Raw genomic sequence first — 21,801 nt, 5'->3', positions numbered from 1 at the left:
CCAGTATAGCCCGTAGCACATCTTTCAAGCACTCCAGACAAGTACACCGATTGCACTGTACACAGAGCATCGGGTGTCCATTTACCTATAGAGGCAAGGTAGCCCCTAGAACACATTTTGTGACAGGCATGCTGTGCACTTTGTCCCCTGAAATGCAAGTGCCATTTGATACTTCAGTGCCTGTAGTGTCATATACATCTGAATGAATAATGAATACATAGTAGTAACATAAGGACGACAAAAAGAAGCCATCAGCCATCAACTGTGTGGCAAATCTGGGTGCAAGGTATTCTCTTATCAAATATACCTGTAGGCATTGCGACCAATGTGCTCCCAAGATGTATGAGGCATTAGTCATTGCAGAGCTGTAAGGACATGACAATCCTAGGATGATTATGTTCTTGAGGCTTTCTTCCCCACATTCCATCTTTTGAAACGTGTATACTGTAGTCATGAAAAAAAATGCTACAACTGGCGAGTGGTAAGTTTTGCGTCTTATTTCCTAGCAGCTCATTGAAACGAGCAACGACAACAAATTCAAATGTTACCTCATCAGACATTCAAATTTCTTAAACACTAACAAAACCAGATAGGCATTAGAGCGGCAATCACCTAAATATATTACACTGATTTAAAGTTATTGCACCGCATTGTGCCAGGTAAAAATGATAGAAAAATAAAAAATGGTCAGATTCTACGGCCAACCGTGAAAACTAAATGAAAAAATCACTAAGCTTTCTTAAACGGGTTCAGAAGCTTTACAACTGGCAGTCTTGGTGCTGGACACGCTGATAGATGAGCAGCCATTCCACTGAGACGAGAATGTTGAGGGCTTTGCATGGAAGTCTGCGAGACACTGAAGAGTAGTTCTTGGTCAACATGAAGGAGGTTGCTTGCATACACGTCTGGGCCACCATACTGAATGCATGGTGTTACCGGAACTTTTTCTCCCTGCATTGTGGTAAAAGAAGCATGGTTCAGTTTAGGCGATATTTAATATGTAAAAAAAAGAGGTGAGGCGCGCAGACAGGACACAAGAGCAAAGTAAACACGAACGCAAAAAAGATGAAACATTTCATGAAATTGTTTTAACACATAAAATTTTGTAGTATGCGTCATTAATTATGAGGGTTCATAACCGCAACATATTTCATATATAAGCAGGTAGAATTATCGGCTTGGTCAGTTTGTACAAGCTCGTGTGAGGCAAGAAATCGAGTTTCACAAAGACAACCTCAACATTCTTGATTGAAAAAGGAACCCCTCAGATGACATGCCGTCCTGTGAATGGGAATCGCACAGTTCAAGAAAAACAAATTAAAGCTGGCACACCGATCCTGAAAAAAAGAATAAGCACCTGCTACTGCAAGAAGCTAATTAATTGATAGGTTTTAGTAGCACAAGGGCATCTTTGACCAAAGAGGGTTATGTCTATACTGCAAAAAATAAACTTAGCGCATCTTAACAAAGCAAATATATAAAGATTACTGATGCCTCTCTGTACTACAGTTGCCTTGCTCTAGCATGAAGTCATTTTGATGCATGCACACGTACATACACACGCTACACGCAAGTGTAACAGCTGCAGAATTAAAATTTGGCAGCAACGAAGCCGCCAATTTTAACCCTTGATCCCGAGCTGTACTAGTGGCTGGAGGTAGTACCAATATCGCCAATGACGAGTCGCATTTTCTCTGCCCAATGTTATGCAGCTCTGAATGTCAAAGATGAGTTACAGTCGGCATTGAGGGAAAGCTGCCCTCAAGAGCAGCTTTTTGTTTTTGTGTTATTTCTAACCAGAGACCAATGAAGTAATATATATTAGAATGAGAATGACACCGAAAAAACGAGTACATAAAAAATTTGGAAAATTTGGTACATTTTTCCGGAATTAACTTGGGGGTTTACGGGTAAAGTGGCAATCCAGAAACTAGAACAAGTTTTGACATGTTTGCTACCAGTGGATGCAAGAAAATATGTTGGCATTCTGTAGTTTTGTCCAACAATGCAAAAGGGATTCTTAATAACTGAAGAAATAAATGGAAAGGTATCATGAAGTATATCTCGTGAATGCAGAATCACTCAACTTCGGTTACTATATAATCTCCACTCGATTAACCTACACTTTCTCAACTAGTTCAGGAGGTGTTAGAAGTGCTTCTTAAGATCCTCCTATTTATTAGACTAATCATATCTCTGTACACAAAGGCTACTAATTAGGTCCCATGCTATATCATCATCTTAACAAAAACTTCACTTAGTAATACACATGCTGTGATAAGATTTGAGAGCACATTCAGATGCTGTACAAGGTGAATTCATTACTTTTAAAATGAAGCTCCTGTTCTTGCAAACGGGAAGAAAGGATACTGAGGGTCAAAATTTTTCTTAATCACAGCTGGAAGATGCCAGGGAAGGCCCGTGGAAACTTATTTGTTATTTTCTATTTAAATGTAGAAATGATAAAGGGAAATTAAAATTGTCAAAAAAAACAACCAGCCATGGGAGGAGAACGAACCTACAGCCTTTGCATTAGGCATGCGATGCACTAACCACTGTGCTACCAAGGCAGCATTCAACCATCCACAATGGCCCCTCAGATTGTCGATGCTCGAACGCGGCCGAAGTACCACAGTGGTTAGTATATCACATGCGTTATGTGAACGTTATGGGTCCGTTCCCCACCCACAGGTGGATGTCTTTTCATCCACTTTCATTTCCCTTGAATTTATTATTTCTATACTTCATATAAAAAACTTAAAACATGTTCCTGTATGCTTTCCTTGGCCTCATTATCTGCTGGCTTCTTCCAGTTGTTATTCCCAACATTTATACATATTCTCATCTGGTAAGTAAGCAGCTTTTGCATGATGCTGGAATGCAATATAAAACATTATTGCAGGGCCGTGTTATGTAGAATTCCTTACATTGCCCAGGCAAGGTGTATTAATGTCAATCTGAAAAAAAATCCCACTTTAGACAGAAATGCTGTGTACTGCTGTGAGCAACAGGGTTTAAAGAAAGCAACATGTTCAGAAATAAAGCCATCAAACAACGAGGAAATATGAAAACTAGATGAAAATTTGTGCAGTTGCATGTTAAAAATTTAGCACAGCAACAGATGAAGACATAATGAAGGAAGTGCGAGAATGGTTTATTTTGGACACACTAGGCAATATACTTGAAAGATGCATATGAGCTTACACGTGGAGAAATGTTTATGTAGCAGCTAAACTACGAACAGGCCTAGAACACACTGATACAAGGTGTCTAGCATGTAAATCTTAACAAGCCCTTAAGTCAAAGAAACATGGCTCTTTCTCATGATTCGTTACACATGGCTGGCTCACACATCTTAGCCGCTTCTATATATGCCTTGTAAGTATCAGGTGGTCTGTGTGACTTGTGCAAGCTTTGAATATGTACAAGTGCCACGTAGCTCGACAGAACCAAGGTAATGTCGTTTGCCATCGTTTTGAGCAAGTGAAACCAATTTTCGCGTTTTTCCTAATTAGGTAATTAGTTATTAACGATTATTTAACTGCTCAAATATTATATTCAAAGCAAAAGTGTCAGTGTGAAAATTGTAGAGCATCCTGAAAAATTCCCAATCCAGCTTTCTACTGCTCAATAGGTGCAATACAAATTTCTTTTCAAGCTTGAAAGAAGCCTGTGAATGCATGCAAGAAGTGCCGTGCAACTAACCACTCGTGCACCTGAACACCATTTGGCTCCTCCTTTCATGCTTGAAAAAAACTTTTTGAAAACAATATTTCAGAAATTGATTAATTATTATTTACTATGTTTTAGGCAAAATGCATGAAATAGTGTGACTGCCACCTCCATTTTTGGCGACCAGAATTGACTCCATTTTCATGTCCAAATTCATCTATACATGATGCGTGTTTTGAGCTGGTTCTGTAATTTAGGCTGGTTTTGACTACTTGAAGCTTTGCACTCTAATAATGGAGTCTACAGTCTAAAAAGAAATTGGCACATAAGCGGTCGCTGTCAGTACTGCATACTCCTTTAACTTAGTGCAAAGTGCTTGTGAGCCAAGAAGTTGGTAGTTCTAAGTAGTATTTCCCATCCTGACCTGGTGTTATAGTCCAGTTACTATGATGCCATGCTGCTCAGTCATGCTGGTCACAGCTTCAATGTAGGCCATGGCAGCTACCCTCCAGTGGGGGTAAAATGCAATAATGCGTATGGGCACTTAGATTCAGGTGTACATTAAAGAAGGCCAGGTTTCCAAAACTTCAGGTTGTGACTTTGGAATGTGAAAGCCCTTAATTTAACTTTAAAATCTAAATGTGCTTTATTAGGAGCAGGACATCATCTTGAGCTTTTACTGCACTGCCATGACACCAAGAAACTCTGAGTAAATTAAACAATTTCTTAGACAATATCTATATCTTGCAAACAATTACAAACACTTCTCTGCATGCACCTCTCGTTATTTTTAGTTCCGTATGCCAAGGCGGGTTAGGATGTTAGAACATTTTTCAAACCTGTTTTTTTTTACCGCTTTAAAGTTGTTGGTTATTTTGCATCTCTGTGTGTGTCGAACGCACATTTCAGTGCATCAATTTCTTCAGAAAGTGCACTCCTCCTTATTTATTTGTGCATGCAAAAAGGGTTCAAAAGAACTGCTTCCTGAAGATCTGTATAACAAGCAAAAAACAATTCTGTGTAGGCTGCACAAAGAGAAAGGATTGGTTTGTAAATACGTTGTTTAGTTCTTAAATAAAGAGGCAGCTGTCAGTATTCTGTTCCAAAGTAAAAACTTGCCCCTACCTGGCTCTGCTTCATTTTCCGATGTTGATGGTCCATTCGGGGGCACTCAACTGATAGGCTGCACTTTGGCCATGTCGGGTGTGCTGTCACCAGGCCCAAGGTCGATCGACATCCTCACCAAAAGTCGAGTCCAAACTCTATAAAAGAAACATCTCATCATTTTGCTGTCAGTTTTGTCATCTTGCGTGTTTCACACACGGCCGTCAGTGAAATATTTCGTCACTTGGATACTGAAAAAAATTCAAGCCTTTTTTGGCAGTAAATGGAGAACATTAAAGAGCAAATACAGTTGTCAGATTGGATTGATCAAGTACAGCAGAAATGGAAATAAATCAGTGATACTGTGGTTGTTGGCTTTGAATGCAAGAAACGTAAAAACAGGAACTTGCAGCCACGCGACTTTGCATTTCCCGCGTTTGCAACACCTCACGACAAGTTTGGCATCGTCCGGTACTCGGGATAGTAATCGCTTAAACTTAAGATGAACGAGCGTCGGCATAAATTAACAGGATACTTAACGGGGCAATATTTGCGCATAAAACAACTCACGTAGCGAAGCTACTGTCAAATACCCGATGACGCATCTGCGGGCGGTGCGGTTTGGGCGAAAAATTCAAAAAGGAATGCGAGTTTCACGTGTTTCACGCCTACTAAGCTAAGATAGAATGTTAGTTTCCTACTAAACTATACTGGATATTTACGCTCCGAATAAAACGCTGGAAATTTCGTTACGTCACATTGTATACGTATGAAAGTGAGGAAATTGCTTTTATTGTATTCTGCCCAGGCGGCATGTAGCAGCTACCGCTCTCATGCAACAAAAGCATGAAATTGGTACTCACGGCACGGAAAACAAACACATACAGCGCCAACGTTACGCCTCTTGGAGTTAGAACTAAGCACGCACGATCTAGCCTTCATAACGCCATGAACACGACCAAACATCGAGCGAAACAACTGTCTGCTCTCGAAAATTATTACCGCTTCCATTTACATGCCTATCGCTGCCACAAGCAAAAGTCAATGGGCTAGCTGTCCACAAGCCGCAGATTAGACTGACAGCAACATATTACGGTAACGTAAAACAATTTCCACGCTGACTTAGCAGACCCGGTGTGCGCTAAGTGCCACAGTTCTCGTTTGCCGCTCTAAATTCACACCATTATGAGGGGCACTGCATCTTTCACATGAAATATTGCACGCTTTGCTCCGGAGCTCAATAGGAGGGCGAAACGCATTTGCACGTACCTGAAATCCGCATGCCGGAAGCCCGTCGACGCTTCCGAGAACGGGGCACACAGCCATACACCCGTACGGCGGCTTGACTTGGACGTGAGGCACTTATATCAAATATTTCACATGCGACATGTCGCACACCGATTGCGCGAACACGAGAAAATGCCGCAGGTCGCAATGCGACGCCGTGCACCCGTGCATCTACCGATGAGCTGCGTGCACGGACTTGCAGAAAACAAAACTATGACAAAACGGCAGGCGCGAAGGGATGGCGGCTTTCGTTGGGGAGACGAAGCGGACGAAGCACGAAGCAATGAAGCGCGAATGAATGTTGCCAACTGTTGGTTCCGCGTTATGCCGGCGGTGGCGGCTTTAGTGGCGTGTGTTGCGGCTGTCTAATTTTTTATTTATTTTCCGCAAACAGTATAGCTAAGATTAGTCCTTTCTTTGTATTTTTTACTGTGTCGTTTGGTATTATCTTTTTGTCTTTTTATGCTATTAAGCAGCCAATTATGGCCCCCCAGGTTCGCGCTCTCCAGCTTCGCGCGCAAATCTCGGAGGCCATAACACAACGCCTTAGAAAATGCCGTTCTTGTCGTTGTTAACGTTTCATCATCGTTTCTTCAACTGAGATAGAGGCGTAGTGTCCCTTTTCCCGGGGTGGGGAGGAGGCGATCAAGACGGAGTTGGTTGTTATTGCGACATCCGCGAACCCTGCGATTTTTTTTTTATAACGTAAGCATTTCTATACTTACCCACAAATAAAAACCATCCGTCCGTCAGTGCGTACCGCACGATACCTTGCAAAATAGAACCCGCAGCAGCGAGTGAATTCACCTTCGTGCTAGCTCTCGCTTCAACGCGACCGAAGCGGCGCGAACACAGCGCTCACGAAGCTCTCAGCTCATGCCGCACTATGCTCTTTTCGCAGATCACTTTCAAGATAGGTGTACGCGCGTCTGTTTTCAAAGCGAAGTAAACGGTGAGAACACAGCGCGTGAAGTTTTCAGTAGTGGGCACACTCTGTCCACATTTTTTTTTTAATTTGTTTTTTTTTTAATTTGAATTTGAATTTTATTTCTCGTTCATTCAAACGAGGGTAGACTGAGACTAAAGGCATATAGCCTGACAAAGGTCTCAGCCCCCGCGAACGACAGGTTTGACAGCAGGTCACACACATATGCACAATTTTGCGCGTTACAACAGCGTTGGTTACTGTAAAAATTCATGGTAGCAATGTTCATGGTCATTCGATTCTACAAATATATGGTACAATGTACAACAACGGCTAAGTGCAAGTAAGTATTTGAGATGCTAATGGTATGCTAAAATTGTACAATTATACATGAAATAAACGTCAGCTTATTTATGGAGCAATATAGAGCAACAACATGCGCAAAAAAAACAAGAAAAACATCATAATTGTGTGCCAAAAGTAGTAAAACACTGGGAACAATACGTGGATGCAAACATATTTGTGTTAATACAAAACCCAACAATAGATATTAAATGAAATGTGTGAATACTGAAAAGAAAAAATATGTAATTCATGGCAGAAACATTTTTCATGTTATTACACGCATTCATTCAATTTTAAAGTATATGTCTTCCCTATCTAACCAATCTTTTATTCTTTCTTTAAATGTCTGTAAAGAACTGTTTAAGGATACAGATGCACTGAAACTGTTCATTATTTTTGTGGACTGATAGAGAAAGGTTTGTTTCCCGTAATTGGTCCTTGCTTTTGGTGTGTGTCGTGAGCTAAGTCGCAAGGAGTATCCGGATAGGTTACATTCAGTACATTGAGCGCTTAGATTTCTTTTTCGGATTTCCAGAAGAATTTGCATATAATATATCCTGTCCGCACGCAGAATATCATATTTTTGGAATAGTGGACCGGTTCTTAGATCTGAAAAACGGCCATAGTAATTTGCATATAAACGGATAACTCTTTTTTGTAAGGTAATCAATTTCGTGTAATTTGTTCTGGTGGTTGTACCCCAAACCAATATCCCGTAGCAAAGCTTTGAATAAATAAGTGCATTATACAGTTGTTTTTTCAGCCATAGAGGGATCAGGTGTGCAATTTTATAGATTACACCGATGTTTTTTGATAATTCACCGCAGAGGGAATTTACATGTGTATTCCATGACAATTCTTCACTGAAATGTATTCCCAGAAACTTTTGTTCTTTGACCTGTTTAATGAGGTAGTTGTTAAATTTTACTTGTATCCTACTATCAATTCTTTTATTAGGCGCCCTAAATATTATGTAGGTTGTTTTAGTTGCGTTCAGCTGGAGTTTGTTGGTCGCCAACCAGTCAGATAACAAAATTGTATATTCATTTACACACTGTTGTAATTCCTTTGTGTTATCAGCTGTAAAGAACACATTTGTATCATCTGCATACATTGCCAATGTTTGTGAACCTGATAAATCTGTGATGTCATTAACATAAGTTAGAAATAGTAATGGTCCTAACTTTGAACCTTGTGGGACACCTTGATGTAGGGTAAGCATGTCAGATGCAGTAGTTCCCAGCTGCACGAACTGTTTTCTATTACATATATAACTTTTTATCAAGTCATTTGCAACGCCTCGAACTCCGTATCTTTCCAATTTTTCAGTTAGGATATAGTGGTCAATCGAATCAAATGCCTTTCTCAGGTCCAAAAACAGGCCAAGCGTTAACTTCTTCTGTTCGATGTTAGCAATAATTCGATCTTTAATATCCAGTAAGGCTTGCTCAGTTGACTTATTTTTTTGAAAACCGTATTGGCATTGCGCAATAACGTTGTGTTTCGTAAAAAAATGTGATAATCTTGCATAGATAACACCTTCAAAAAGTTTTGAAAATACCGTGAGAACTGAAATTGGCCTGTAGTTCGACAATTGGTCTGCACTTCCCCCTTTATAAATTGGTGTGACACGCGCTATCTTAAGCTCGTCTGGAAAAACGCCTGTGCTAAGAGACAAGTTTATAACATGCACGAGTGCTGGCCCTATTTCGTGTGACACATATTTAACCGGAATAGGACTGACACCGTCTACGCCAGCTGAAACATCATGCTTTAATGTCTTGATAAGATCACGTACTTCACTCACACATGTCGGTTTGAAAAAAAGTGAGTTTGATATACGTGGTGTGGAAAACCTGTGATCGTTTCCAATTGCAACGTGTGCAGGGTTCATACCAGCGTTAATAAAATGCGTATTCATGCAGCTAACCATTTCCGCACGTTCTATTTCCCGTCCGTTTAAGCGTGTCATTTGCGGATGCGCGTTTGGATTTTTTCCTGTTATATCATTAACGGCATCCCATATTTTTCTCGGATTGCTTCGTATATTCGAGAAAAGGCGCTCATAGTAATCACACTTTGCTTTTTTTAAATCACCTTGTACTTCATTCCTAAATTTCTTGTACGTCGCGAATAGGTCAGGCTGCCGCGTGCGGATAAAGGTGTGATACATAGCGTCTTTCTTTTTGATGCGTTCGTACAAATCTTTGTCGACCCAAGGTTTGCGCGCCTTTTTATGCTTCTTTCCAGAAGCAGCTGGCTGAAGTGGAAAAGCCAAATCATAGCACGCAAGCACATTTCGTTGAAATAGAGCAAACGCTCTGTTTACATCTGTTTCATTATAGATTTCTTGCCAGTCTACGCACTGGAGGAGACATCGGAATTGCTCTAGAGTATTTGATCTGATTATTCTGCGGAATCGCGTTTTGCAGTCATTGTTTTGTTTGTCAGGGTCTTTAGGTATAAGACAGAACACAGGTAAATGGTCACTTACATCTGATATTAGTACTCCCGACTTGACATCACATTCATTTAAGTTCGAAACGCATATGTCTAACAATGTAGCACTATTGATTGTTACCCTTTTTGGTGCAGTAATGTAATTACTGCAGCCGTAACAAGAGAACAATGTTTTGAGTTCTAGCGACCATGCGCTATCAGTGATCATGTTGACATTCACATCCCCCATAATTACACAAGTCTCACTAGTTGATCGGGTCAAAAGCAGTAGCCTTTCCATAAAACTACAAAATGTGGCCTTGTCTCCAGTTGGGGGCCTATATATGACACTTACAGTAGTTTTATTTATGCGCACGGTCAAGCATTCCACATCATTAGTAATAACAGAAAATTCATCAATGACAACTAACTTCAACGGTTCTTTAACATAAACTGCTACCCCTCCACCGGCTTTATTTTCTCTTCTTACATGATGCGAGCTATACCCTGAAAACTGTGGAACAGGATCATTTGCAGTTAACCATGTTTCCGTGAAAAGCACAACATCAAATTTTTCGGTATTTAATTGTATTAACTCATTAAGTTCATCCAGCTTATTTCTCATGCTTCTTGTATTAATATGTATACAGGACAACGTCTTGCAGTTCGCTTTCGAGATACGGTCCGCGCGGCCGTGCCACAAGCAGCCGCCGCCGCCGGAGAACGGTTGATAATGGCTCGACGCGGATGAGAAGTGCTAAAGAGCGATAATGGCCCAAAACGAACGGAGCGTCACCAGCGCACCTGGCCCCGCCACCTGCAGTACTTTGCTTGCGCCATTCACTTGGCGCCGCCGACCACAGCAGTTCGCGTCGCCGCAGCGCTGTCGCTTATACTCGTCGGATCAAGTCTCACAACATTGATAACGACATGGACTGCGTGTAGATGAGGAAGAGTCACAATGCTTACGCATACTCAGACAAATCCCAGAGGAGTTCCTGTGTGATTTTTTTATCGGAAATGTGCAGTCAGCGGTGATCCAGAATTGACAATGCATGTAAGACGGGTGCCAAGCTTTTCTTTTTATGACAGTCTTGCCCAGCTCCCAAAGATCTGCTCAAGCTAAGACTTGCTGATGGCTGTATGTGGTTTTTTTTTATTGTCGCATGGCCTCGAACCGCCATGAATCCTACTGTGTAATGACATAGAGCAGCAGTCACGTCCAAAAGGAAATGCAGCCGGTATATGGGTGCCTAAGGTATGCGGCCCGGTGGCAGCTGCCCTCCCCTCCCCCGTTTCCGTTGACAAGTTAGGGGGAGGGGTCTAGAGCAATCTTACACACCCCCTCCCCACAGTGGCGTAGGCAGAAAATTTTTCGTGTGATGGGGGGGGGGTCCCAATTGACCGTGGAGGGGGAAGAAGCGGGGCCATTGCCATTGCAGCAAAAAATGTACTGTTAGTGAGCGTGACAAGTGCCCAGCGTGCCCCACTTGGCTACGCCGCTACTCGCCCCCCCCCCCCGCAATCGACGCAAATCGAGCTATCAGAACGTGCATGACACGCATGCATGACATAACACGAATGACAAGCCGCAAAGCTGGCATGGATGTTGTCACATCATCATCAGCTTATTTTGATGTCCATCGCAGGACGAAAGTTTCTCCAGCGATCACCAATACCCCTGTCTTGTGCTAACTGGTTCCACGTGTCTTCAAGTTTCCTGATTCCATCATGTCCACATTATTCTCTGCCGTCCTCGACTGTGCTTCCCTTCCCTTAGCACCCATCCTGCAACTCCAATAGACCAGCAGTTCTCTCTCTTACGCATTGCAATGTCTGCCCAGCACGACTTCTTCATCTTTATGTCAACCAGAATATCTGCTATCCCCGTTCGCTCTCTAATCCACATCGCTGTTTTCCAGTCTATTATCGTCATGCCTAATATTTTTCATTCCATCGCTCGTTGCGCGGTCCTCAACGAATTCCGAAGCTTCTTTGGTAACTTCCAAGTTTCGGCCCTATACGTTAGTAACGGTAGAAAACAATGATTAGCAGTAAGCCCCCTTTTCATGATTTAGTAATGCCTGCCGTAAGCTCTCCAGCTAATTTTTATTTTTGTTAATTTCTTTGATCAGAGACCCCTGCGAGTAATTAACCCCAATAAACGTATTTCTGCGCAGGTTCTAGAGGCTGACTGCCGACCATGACATTCGTTCTCTCGCCAGGCTGCGGAACATTACTTTTCTCTTCTGCATACTAACTTTCAATCAGACTCTTACACTTTCTTCGCCAAGGTCCTCAAGCGTTTGTTGCAAATAGTCTGCAGCGTTGCTGAGTATGCCAATGTCATGTACAAACCGTAAGTTGGTGAGCTATTTACCGTTAGCCCTCACTCCTAACCATTCCCAGTCTAACTGGTTGCACACCTTTAAGTATTCAGTGATATCATTGTAAATATTTTGCCATTGATCATATGAAGCCTTTTGCAGATATATGGCTATACAAAGTCTGCGCGTTAGTGTCATCCTTTCGATATCAACATTCGTGGGAAACTTCATTTTTGACCGCTGTTCGGAGTCTGTACGCTGCTGCCTAGATGCCCCGATCTAATCATTCCAGCCACCTGATTCAAGCGCAGGTAGCGCGCGTTTCATGTATAGCCAATATCAACGCGTTAACTGGCAATGTTCATTTATCATATACTGTAAGCTTGTTCCCTTACTCCCTTATAATTAGGGTATAAATTAGAAAGGCTGGGGTGTTTCACGGGTGTTTTCTTCTTGAACACCCTTTTCCGTTAAAAAAGGGTGTTTCAAGAGTGTTTACAAGGGTGAAAAGATAGATACACCCGCATTACACCCATAAGGGTGTGAAAATTTTAAGCGCGTAGAGCACTTGGGCGGCCACAGGGATTGGTTCCCAACTCCCTCTTTGTCTTTAGTCTGGGGTGTAGAAGAACATCTCTAAAATTAGTGTTGCGTCTGTAGGCTACTCTGGAAGGGTCGGGAAAGATCTTACTATGTTTCTGGTTGCTGATGAGAATTGGGTAGTATTTACAAATGATGTTATTCCCGTTTGGTAGTGCGTTTGAGAATTTAGTTGTAAGAAGAGGCGTTGTTGTTCTTGTGATCCTCGGGCGGGGCTTCGGGACCTCGGCGCGATCAATTTTGGTTGCAGCGGTGTAGGCTGTTTGAAGGTCACTGTTTGGGTGGTTCCTGTTTGATAGGGTTTCTTTAAGGTGATCTAGTGTATTTATGTAGTGTTGGTTTTCTCTGTGCCTTTCTTTCTTTTCTTTTCTCCCCGCGCTACCACTCTTCGGCTCTTGTCCACCCTTCTTGGGAACGAAGCTCACAGACGTCGGACGACAGAGCTCGTTTCCTCTGAAGTCTCTCCCTTTAAAACCAGCCGCGAGCGACAATTTGATTGATTGATTGAAAACTTTATTATTCCACCGAGCTGGGGTGCCCGCCTCTTGATCTACACGTCGTTAGGAGGGGAGGACGAAGCAGTCCCCGCGCGTTGAGGACGCTGAGTCTTCACGGCCTCAACGGCCAGGCGGATTGCTCGACGGTGGTCGTCTTCAGTCTCGCTCTGGAGCAAGGCCTCCCAGGCTTCTCTACTGTCAATGTTTTCCTTGGCCCCTGGGGAGCCAGCACACTCCGATATTATATGGTCTAGCGTACCTTTTTCCTTACAAATTTTGCAGAGGGCGCCGTTATAGTCCCTCGTCTGTGTTAAGTAGGTCCAATGTTGTGATGTATAATTGTTTCCCTGGAGGCGTCGCCAAATGCGAGCGTCCTCCAGAGAGAGAGACCGATGCGGAGGCGGAAAAATTCTTCTTTTGGCTTTGTAATGACCGACAATTTTCCTGTACGTGATCATGCTATCTTTTATCCCTGGAACTGGCTGCTCTAGAGTTCACCCGCACGTGACGTCACTGCACTAACCGTTTAAAACTAAGATGCCGAGGATGACGAGGCCACCTTTGACGAAAATAGGTCTTCCTATCGAAACGTTGGCCAGCCTTTCTGAGGCACCTTATCCTTGTTTACAAACTTTAAACCGCAGTTTCTTGAAACTTGAAGTTTGGCTAGCTTTTCTTCAGCTTAGCAAGAAGGGATGAGACAGATTAATCATAGATGGGACCCAAACTTTTTGTTGTTGCATGAGTGGTATGCTCTACATGCGCCATTTCTAAATACTGACTATTCTGATTGCCAGTCGCAATATGGATAGGAGGGGAATTAGGAGCTTTGGAATAATTGGACGTAGGCATCTGTGCAATTTTTTTCACGACCCTGTAGTTCAGAACCGGTTAACTGCGATGATACATTGCCCTGTTGAATAGTTGGCACGACATTAGTTATTTGCACGGCAATATCTTGGGCAACACAATCACCAAAACTCGTAGCCTTGGCCACTGTTTTTAAGGCAAAATACTTTCTAGGGTCATGGTGAAGTTTGTGTCACCAGAGCGGACAGCCGGGAGTGTCCGCCGAAGCGTCATCACGCCAAATGAAGACGGGTTAAAGAATGAAAAATGATTGAGAGTAATAGTTAGTGAAATATAACGTTACAATACAGACTGTCAGAGGCTAATAAGTACTAGTGATGACTACTAATGACTACTAACGACTTGTAATGACTACTAATTACTCCGAAACGACCAATATGTCTAACGGGAGCTTGTAATGACCCTAAGTTATTAGAAATGACTAGAAATGTCTAGTAATGAGTTGTAATGGCTAAAATCACTACTAATAACTTGTAGTGACTACTAATGACTACGAACTGACCAATATGTCTAACGACGGCTTTTAATGACCAAAATTGATTACAAGTTACTAAGAATGCTTACTAGTGAGCAGTAATGACTAATAATGACTGAAATGACTTGCAATGACTATGAAATGAGCAGTATGTCTATCGACAACGTGTAACGACTACAATTGGTTAGAAATGACTAAAATGTTTAATAATGAACAGTAATTAATACTAATTACTGAAATGACTTGTAATGTCTACTAATTGCTATGAAATGACCAATATGTCTAACGACGAATTGTAACAACTACAATTGGTTAGAAATTAATAAAAATGCTTAGTAATGAGCAGTTATGACTAATAACGACGGAAATCACTTGTAATGATTAATGAGGACTTGGATATGATCAACATGTCTAACGACGGCTTGCAATGCCAACAACTGATTACAAATGACTAGAAATGCTTAATAGGGAGCAGTAATGAGTAATAATGACTTGTAATGACTGCGAAATGACCAATATGGCTAACGACAACTTGTAACCACTACAATTCATCAGAAATGACTAAAAATGTTTAGTAAAAACGTGTAATGACTAATATTAACTGAAATGATTTGTAATGACTACTAATGACTGATATGACCAACATGTCTAACGACGGATTTCGCCGTTCACCTCTTAAGAGATATCTTAAGAGACCCGGCAATTTTTGCTGCTGCCGTTTCTGTGCTTGCAGTGAGAGACATCCCCGCAAGAACTGCTATCTAGGCGTAACTGCAGCATATCCATGCGTCCTTTCTTTAACAAGAATGATGACTGCGATGCAGTTCTTTCTCTATGGTTACTAACGGCTCCCTGAGGCAGAACCTTAGAGTACTCAATGAAGGGCAAAGCCGTTCGTCCCAGGATGAAAAAAAATAGTTAATGAACACATAATGAAATATTAAGATCAAGACGCTCAATTGCACCACATATCTAAACATTAACAAACAAGCAAAGCTGCAGCACAGCAATACGCGAGCGAGATTATGCGGTATCGTCCAAGGAAACGAGTTCACCGGTAACTGACGGCTGGCGAAGTAATGAAGTAGACAGTGGAGTTCTCACCAAGGTAACGGTAGTGCTACCTGACGGGTCGCGGATAACAGGATCGAAGTAGCCTCCAGCCGGCTGAGGAGACGCTGGAACCGCATCAAAGTTGGGTTGAGAATTCAGCAGGGGTTTGTGTGACGTCCTATACGAGGAGCTGTGGACTAGCTCGAGCTTGTAGCCCGGTCTTGTAAGCAAAGGTTACGGTCTGGTAACCACGGTGGCGTGAACGCTTGAAGGCTCTGGCCCGCAACCTGATAGCGCTGCTGCTACGCCCGGTACGGTGGCCCACCTCTTCTCGTGGTTTCCCTGCGACTCTCTTTCCAACCCAGCACTTCACTTTGTCTTCTGCTGTCGCCCGTGCGTCATTCCAGAATTGGTGATCGTCAGAGCTCTGTCTTTTCAAATCATTGGTTCATTTTTCTTCATTTCTAACTTGCACCACGTGTTCTCGTGGCTGACACTCTTCGACATCGTCTAGCATGCGATTCAAGTCCGCGCGCGCATTCTTTGTTGTCCTCTTTTCCTCTCGTCATCCGCCGCTCTTGGTTTCGCACATTGCACTCATCCCAATTGCCTCCCCCCTGGTGCAACATCGCTTGCCTATTACTTCCAATGTCTGTATTTCTTGGCCCCGAGGAGAACAATTAAAATCCTCAGCGCGCTGACTTCATCGACATAAGCAGCATCGCTAGTCTTGGGCATTGCAGTCGCTTTGTGCGTGACCTTCACCGCATGTGTGCAACGTTGGTTTGATTCGCTCCCGCCGACGCTGTGACCAAGTCTCCAAAAATTGAGACATTGCAGAGACAAGAGGACAAGGAGAGGGACACAGACAACAGCGTTGACTGACAACCAAGTGTCTTTATTCTTTCAGTCAGCATATATATAGTCTGCCTCTAACTCAAAGCACATACTCAACAGAACTCAGCATACGCAGGGGTAGAAAATTGTAATTATTGCGATAAGAAGGCAATCTCCTTCGGAAGGAGAGAAATAGAGGGAAGGTTTACACATGCTTCACCGCTAATATGAATGTGAAAAGCTCCGGAAATAAGACGTGCATGCTGAATTCTGTTGATTCTGTGCTTTGAAATAGCGGCCGAGTATATATATGCTGACTGAAAGAATAAAGACACTTGGTTGTTAGTCAGCGCTGTTGTCTGTGTCCCTCTCCTTGTCTTGTTGTTTAGCGCAGTTTACTGCTTGTAATCATGAACCAACCAGCCCAAATGCGTACTCTACTCACCTAATTCGGACCACGACAATGTAGACCAAATAGACATACGCATGCTAACATCCTTGAGCTGTACCTCACGCGCACTAATTCAATTTTCAATTAAATTCATTTTTATTACACCATACAGAATCATTTCATGTATTCTTTTTTTCCTCGGTCTATCAATGAATGGAACGCTTTACCACCTTAAGCTTTTTTGGAAATGGATAACGCTTAATTTAAAAATGTATATTTTTCTTCACGACCACAGGATTCCAATGTAGTGCTTTGCTGTGTTCCATAACTTTTACCTGTATATAGTTACTATAGTGTGCTCTACTACTCATTCTTGCTTTCATTACTCCTATTTTTGTATAGTGTTTGACTTTATTTGTTAGTTTTCATTGTAGTAGGGCAGTCCTACTTCATCTACCGACTGCAGTATGTTCTAAAAAAAACAACATATGACATTACAAGGGCACTGCAACGTGACACCAGGGCACCTTAAAATGCTTTTGTTTAGTGGACATATTGTCCCGAAGATAAGTAAGACGGGCTCGCCGAAGGAGAACAGCTTTCGTTTAATGATGGCCAACACCCAAGAACCCCGGGGCACAACTGCGTCCTTCGTCTTCTCTCTGGCGATCGGTGCCTGTAGTGGGCAGCTGACTTCTAGCCATCGGGACTCGTAGTGGGCAGCTTACTTCGCGTCAATATAAGGAAAAGGCGTTCACGCGAAGTGACAAAGGAGTACGTTCTTTTATGCGTTGCATATTGCAATCACTCAGTTCAGCCCTTGGGCGCGGCCGCGCAGCCACCATTGGGGGTATGAGCCATCATAGTGGCTCATACCCCTACACTAGAGTTTTATGCGTTGCATATTGCAATCACTCAGTTCAGCCCTTGGGCGGGGCCGGGCAGCCACCATTGACCTTTAGCGCAACCACGTGACGTGACGTCACGACAGCCGGAGGAAAAGCTGGGCCCCAACTCGCGCGCAATATGCAACGCATTCTTGGCTTAACCAAGCTATGCCTGGCCATTTTTTTAAGGGTCCGTTGCGGACAGGGAGACATCAGAACTATATTATAAGCGTAAAGGCATCGTGCGCAACACAAAGGAAGTGTTGCCAGCACATCGCCAAGACACAGTCGTCGGAACACTTTGTAAGTACTGGTGATATTTAAATACCTCCAAAAATGTTTATTATACTTACCAGATGTCAAATTCGGCCGCAGTAAATGTTTATTGCAGCCATACATTCAAACGCATGCAGCTGTCCTTATCGAAGATGTCATCACCATCGCATCACCGCACTCGCATCGGGTAGATTCCTTAGGAAGTGTTTAAAAACAAAATTCAGGACTGTTACGTGCGAAAACAACGATCTCATCATAAGGAGCGCCGTAGTGGGGGAATCAGTATTAATTCTGAACACCTGGTGTTATGTAACGTTCACCGAATGCACGGTTCACAGCTGGTCTTGCATTCCATGCGTCCATGGCGTAACGGTTTCGCACTTGCGTAAGAAGGTTATTGTTTATTTAATTTGTAATGTCATGCTTTCCTGGTAATTAGGAGTTCGCAAAGTAACAAGCTGTTTTGGAGCCAAAAGGCAGAAGTTCAGGCAAATTCATGTACTAACAATCATTCCCATGCTGGCGGAATCGCTCTTCCTGCAGCTCACGTAAACACTAGCGCCACACTTCCCTCTAGTAATTACTGCGCAAAAGCTATGCTTGAAGCGATATACTCGTCTTTTGGAAAGATTCGATGCGCTTTGTAGACGATCACAAGGAAGAAGACAGGACAGGCGCATTTTGCGCCTGTCCCGTCTTTTTCCCTGTGCTCGTGTACAAAGCGCATCTAATCTTTCCAAATACAACGAACCAACTTGCCCAACAACGCATCCTGCTAAACTACTCGTCTTTGCTGCAGTTTTCCTAGATGGTGCCACCATCCTGTTGAACGCTTTCGACGTTTTATATAGGCAGAATACGTACAAAGAGAGTGTGTCGGAATCGGCAAGCCGGCTTTTCTTTAAAAGGTGGCCGACAATTCCACCTCCTGTCCAAGCCGATGAAACAGCCTTTCTGAGCGAGTTGGCGGTCAAATAGGGGCGCAGTCACTGCGCGCCGCCCTCAGTCTCGTCACTGCTCACCTTAGAAGAAGGAGGAGCTTCTGACTAAAACATTTTTTCACTGCACACCTTCGGGGTCGGTCTGTAATGTTGGAATACCTTCGGTATCGCGTTACATTTCTAGAATGCACAATTTTCAAGATGGGCCCACATTTTGAGGTGTGATAATTGACTTGCTCATAATTTTACGTAATTTCCTAGAGATTCTCTGTCTGGACCCCGCGACTGGACAACTTTCTTGATGTTTTTTTATTTATGAAATCAGACTTTTGTCATGAGGGCAGATCAACGAATGCTGTAGCAACATGTTAGAATGTTACTGGAATTGTAATGTTCGTAGGTGTAGTGACAGTACCAATGACAATAAACATAAGCCGACTATGTAAACGAGCGTGTTGTGCTTTGTCTAGACGAATGTTGTGCTTTGTCTGACTGCGGAGCAGCATCGTTTGGCACTACAGGGTATAGTCGGCGTTGTCGCCTTGGCGTGGACCTCGCCGTACCTTAGTGTGCAATGTTCACGACTGGTGCGCTGTGGGCGATCGCTTCGCGATATTGCGCTGCAGGATATTGTCGACGTTGCCGCTGAACCTCAGCCGCCTTTTCCAGCGACGTCACGGTGGTTGTCTCCAGAGTTGTGCTCCAGCACGTGCAACACACGCAGTGGCACACAATTTATGCATCTGGACTAACGGAGGGGTCTTGCTGCGTATGCGGGCTCGCCTTGGTTCAGTGTCATTAGCGTTTCACCAGAGTTTGTCAGCCGGCTTTCTGACGGTACGCGGGGGGCATGTTTGCGCAATGTGAGGGCAATGCCTCCTTTACTAGAAGCCTGCTGCGTTGTCCGGTAAACTCGCTTCCATGCCCTCGCCCTTTTCTCGTCTCCACGAAAAGGCAACGACCACCTGTCATGGCGAACGCCTGCAACTTAGATCACGTGCTGCAGCCTCTGAGATTACCATGGCATCTGTCACCGTCTCGGAGGCCTGCGGGAACGATCGCTAACAGACGCGCGCGCATATCGGCGCTACGAACGCGCCGGCGGAAGCATTCGGCCGCCGCTGCCGCCACCGCCGGAAGTATAAAAGGCAACGAGCGCCGCCTCATGGAATTTATGCTGAACTAAGGGAACCGCAGCTACAATGGGAAAGCGAGCGACGCGGCGGGCATCTAGTGGAGGAGGCATTGGTGAGGGACGCGGTGCTTCGCTGCAGCAAACACTACACCGGCACGTACTATTCTAGCACCACCCTCCCCCCTCCCCCCCCGAAGGAAAACGATGGCACAACACGGCAGGGTCTACACGTATTGTATAGCAGCACAGCCGATGTCTTAAAGTGTAGCTTAAAAGAGACATAGATAAATTAAGGAAGGTAGAAAGATTACAGCTTCTTCCGTGCTCCAGTCTCTGCGATCAGAACATGAACACGCGTAGACATTCAAATTCTGCAGCAAAGGAAATTGTACAGTTAATGTGACTATCCTCCTTCAGCAAACGTATTCAGACTAAAGAGCTCGGTATTTTCTTGCGTAATTGTTGACAATGGTGAAAAATATGGACATGTAATAAAACAATGACGTTGCAGTAAAATGCGCTAGGTGTCTTAACGCGCCGGCCTGCACGCGGGAAGTTGTTCATGATGTTCCATGCCGCGTACTGAGGCACGCGCCCGTGGTGAAACGGTTACAGCATCGGTCTTCTATGCTATGGGTCCTATGTTCGCATCGTGCCATTATATGATATTTATATTAATTATTGTATATGGACACGTGTACTTATTTAATCTTTTTCCTGGGATCGTATTTCACCCGCTAGCCTAACGTTATCGCTTGGCGGAAGATGCACCTGCTTGATTTGGAACATGAATGTTATCGTTGATTCTATCTGTTGCCTACTTAGTGTAATGAGATCGTATGCGCGACAAGAATTGTGTAGTACTTTCTGGAAAGCACGCGGGTGGCTGCGAATGCGCTGGAACGTTCGACGACTTATGCATAAAAGCCGGCACCCTTGACCCGCAGAACAGATTTCCGACAATCGGCGACTGCGCTCGCTGCTATCGTTGTGCTGTGAGTTTAGCCTGCTTTTAGGCACAGGTTAGCCCAATAAAAATTTTGTTTTACAACAGAGAGTTTTCGCTACTGTGTTCGTCAGAGGGACTACATTGTGACAATATATACTTATATATGAGGGGAATATCAAGCGGTCTGTTGTACGTGGGGCACATCGGCCCACATTTTGCAGCTTCACTCTCCCTGGGATCGGCCCATGAAAGGAAACTAGGAAAGATTTTGTCTTTAATAGCATCGTGCTCGCTCATTGCCCTTTGATGTTGAATGAAATGTTATTTCGCTACTAACAAGAAACTGCGTTGATAATAACGACTATGCGAATGACTATGTAATGATGCCAGATATATTTTATGCATCCTGGCTTCTCTTCTTTATGCGTTACGTTTTCTTGCTTTCGTTTCGCAGATGCAAAATTCTTAGTGTTTTGTAGGTTTCAGTTTAAACCATCACCGCCTTCTGTTTCCGGTGGCGCTTTCTGGAAATAGATATAACGGAGGCCAAGCTATACTGTGCGGCGCAGGCTAAACTCCTTTTCGCATGGTGTCCTGCAGGGCAATAAATGAGTTTACCTAAAATGACTTTACTTCGCCCCTCTATCAGGGTTAAGTGGACCTGCTTCGAACTGGTGTGCAAGAGTAGCACATTCTCGTCTGTAGAGTAGTAGAAATGGACATTCCCATTTGGCAAATATTTCTTAGTGAAATTGTACTGCATGGCCAGAATAAAAACAAGAGCGCAGATG

At 43.4% G+C, this 21,801-nt stretch overlaps 1 long non-coding RNA gene across 1 annotated transcript; it reads right to left on the bottom strand.

The window, feature by feature from the left end:
- Positions 1-653: 653 nt before the first annotated feature.
- LOC129382928 (uncharacterized) lies at positions 654-6,533 on the bottom strand. The gene is made up of 3 exons (XR_008610905.2): positions 6,046-6,533; positions 4,798-4,934; positions 654-951 (listed from the first exon to the last, which is right to left on the bottom strand). It is a non-coding gene; the product is annotated as an uncharacterized lncRNA (long non-coding RNA).
- Between the last annotated feature and the right edge of the window lie 15,268 nt (positions 6,534-21,801).

This window comes from Dermacentor andersoni, chromosome 3 (assembly GCF_023375885.2).
Source record: "Dermacentor andersoni chromosome 3, qqDerAnde1_hic_scaffold, whole genome shotgun sequence".
Lineage (NCBI taxonomy): Eukaryota > Metazoa > Arthropoda > Arachnida > Ixodida > Ixodidae > Dermacentor > Dermacentor andersoni.
Note: the sequence above shows the minus strand (reverse complement) of the source record. Positions and strands in the feature narration are given on the sequence as shown.